Source organism: Stenella coeruleoalba, assembly GCF_951394435.1.
Source record: "Stenella coeruleoalba genome assembly, chromosome: 15".
Lineage (NCBI taxonomy): Eukaryota > Metazoa > Chordata > Mammalia > Artiodactyla > Delphinidae > Stenella > Stenella coeruleoalba.
The window spans coordinates 3369702-3373094 of record NC_137161.1 but is presented as its reverse complement, the minus strand read 5'-3'; positions in this window follow the sequence as shown (position 1 = coordinate 3373094).

Below are 3393 nucleotides of genomic sequence, written 5' to 3'. Positions count from 1 at the left end.
CTGTATCCTCCATAGACTGAAAGTCCCTGAGGGCAGGGATCACAGGCTCTCATTCACCCTGTGGCCCCAGGGATTGAGCACAGTGCTGGCACAGACCAGGTGCTCAACCAGCATCTGTAGAACAAATCAATGCACTGACTTGAAAAAATACTTCATTCGTTATTATTAGGTTCCAATCTCAATTTCTCCACTTGTGTCAACATAGGCAAGTTGTTATAAGTCTCAGTTCCTACATCCTATCAGTCTTCTGATGGGAAATGAACACACTAATGAATATTGGTGAAACATCACAGAGGGCAGACACTTAAAAGCTTTCGGGAAAGTGAACATTTAAAGTAACGAGGACTGGGAATTCCCTGGTGCTCCAGTGGTTAGGACACTGTGCTTTCACTGCTATGGGCCTTGGTTCGATCCCTGGTCAGGGAACTAAGATCCTGAAAGCCGTGAGGTGTGGCCAATAAATAAATAAATAAATAAATAAAGTAACTATGACAGCCATTGACATACCGTGGGTTCTTAAACGGTCACTGCTGTTACTTGAATAAGGAAGGTCAATTCATCTCAAACATGCATTTGAGAAGTCTTTCCTTTTAGAAGGTCTCAAATCAGTAATTTAAGCTTCTACCATTAGTTTCTTAAGAAACTTAAAAAAAGGAGCAAATTAATCTTAAACAGAAAAAAGGAAGTAATAAGGATAAAAGCATATATCAATAAGATTGAAAACAGCAAAATCAATAACGTCAATAAAACCAAAAGTTGATTGCCTTCCCATATAAATCTTGGGGTCAGCTTATGGATGTCTATAAAAATTCTGCTAATCTTTTGAATAGGCTTGCACTGAATTTAAATTTGAGAGAATTGTCATCTTAATAGTCAATCTTTCAATCCATAAACACACTACATCTTTTCATTCAATTAAGTCATCTTTGATTTCTTTCATCAGTGTTTTATAAAAGTTTTGAGTAAACACATCCTGCACATATTTTAGATTTGTACCTAAGAATTTTGAATTTATACCGAAGCACCTCATTTGTCTGGTGATATTGTAAATGATATTGTTTTAAAAATACTGATTTCCAATTATTCATAGCTGGTCTATAGAAATACAATTAGTTTTATGTAGTAACTTTAAAATTGATTTTCATATGTTAAAAATAGGCAAAGGATTTGATCAGACACTTTTCCAAAGAAGCTATACAGATGGCAAATAATGCATCATTTGTCATTAGAGAAATCCAAATTAAAACCCCAATGTGAAACCTCTACACAACTATTAGAATGGCTAAAATAAAAAACCTGACAAAGATGCATAGCAATTGGAATTCTTACATATTGTTAGTGAGAACGCAAAATAGCTCAGTCATTCTGAAAAGTAGTTTAGGAGTTTCTGATAATGTTAACATATGCTTTTCATGTGATCCAACAAGCCCACTCCTAGATATTTACCCAAAAGAAATAAAAACTTATGTTCACATGAAAATCTGAATGCTTTTAGCAGCTTTGTGAAAATTTTGCCAAAAATTGGAAAGTACTCAAGTGTCCATCAAATGATGAGTCGGTAAATTATGGTACATCTGTAAAAGAAATACTAATCAGCAAAACAAAACAAACATAAAAACTTTTGCTGCATGCAACAATATGGATGAATATCAGATGCATTATGCCAAGTGAAAAATCCAGATTTAAAAAGTGACATTCCCTTCCCTGGTGGTGCAGTGGTTAAGAATCTGCCTGCCAATGCAGGGAACACAGGTTCAATCCCTGGTCCGGGAAGATCCCACATGCCGCGGAGCAACTAAGCCCATGCACCACAACTACTGAGCCTGCGTGCCACAATTACTGAAGCCTGCACGCCTAGAGCCCGTGCTCTGCAACAAGAGAAGCCACCGCAATGAGAAGCCCCTGCTCGCCGCAACTAAAGAAAGCCTGTGCACAGCAATGAAGACCCAATGCAGCCAAAAATAAATAAAAAAAAATAGATAAATAAATTTATGAAAAAGTGACATTATGTGTGATTCCACTTTACCTTCTAAACAAGGTAAAAATGTAGGGACAGAGAACAGATCAGTGGCTTCCAGGGGTTAAGGGTTAGGGGAGGGTTTGATTATAAAGGAGAAGCATAAAGAAATTTCAGGGGTAATGGAACTATTCTGCAGCTTGGTATATTAAATGTAAAATACTAAATGTTTTAATTAAAAAAAAACTAGTCAGACAAAAATATAACTATGTGCTTCTTATAAGGAGATACACCTTAAATATAAGAATATGAAAAACTTGAAAGTAAAAGGATATATATATATATATCCTCTATATATATGAACTTCTCTATATATTATCTTCTTTTGGTTAGTCTTTGAAGATAGATAGATAGATAGATAGATAGATAGATAGGTAGATAGACTGATTTTCAAAGACTATCCAAAAGAATCTCATCTAGTTATCTAGCTACAGATACAAAACTTTAAGGCAAGAAGTCTTACTAGTCATCAATGGGGACATTTAAAAATCATAAAAGGCTCAATCTATGAGGAAGATATGACATAGCAATTCTAAATCTGCATGCACCCGATAACATAGCCTCAAAATAAAAGCAGATAAGATTAACAAAACTAAAATGGCAAGCAGAGATTTTACCACATTCCTCTCAGATAGAACAAGCAGATAAAAACAGGTAATCCGTAAGGATATCAAGTATTTAAACAACGTAATTAACTGACTTGATGTGATTGATGCCATAAATAGAACAATCTATCCAACACTGCAATACACACATTCATTTCAAGAGCACATTGACTGTTTACTAAAATTGATCATATGCTAGGATATAAAGCAAGTCTCAACTAATTTCAAAAAATTACAACCATATAGAGTATATTAAGCTAGAAATCACTAAGAAAGATAATTTACAACCCCGAATGTCTGGAAGTTAAGCAAAGCACTTCTAAATAACGTATGGGTCAAAGAAGAAATCACATTGGAAATCAGAAAATATTTTGAACTGAATGGTAGTGAAAACACAATACATCAAAATGCATTTTCCTCTCATCATTCAAACTTCAAACCCAGGCTTTATATGCATATTTTGATTCTATAGAGGCTAGCAGGTCAATAGAAGCTTGCAAAATGATTGTTTACAGACAACCAATCATTTTTGTATTTGGCAATAAGGGGTTTTTGAGATTTGCCCGTGCCATGACTCCTAGGTCTCAAGTTCCTTGTTGAAAGCATGTTACCAAAAAACTTTCTTCCCGAATTATATTCTGCTCACACAAAATGCTGGGTGATATAAATGTGTGATCTTTTATTTTGTGTATCAGAGGCTTGGGTGTAAGGAAATAACCAGAAGTCTTTCTAAATCTGACAGTGCGGTGGTGTAAAAGTTTCTGCTTTGCT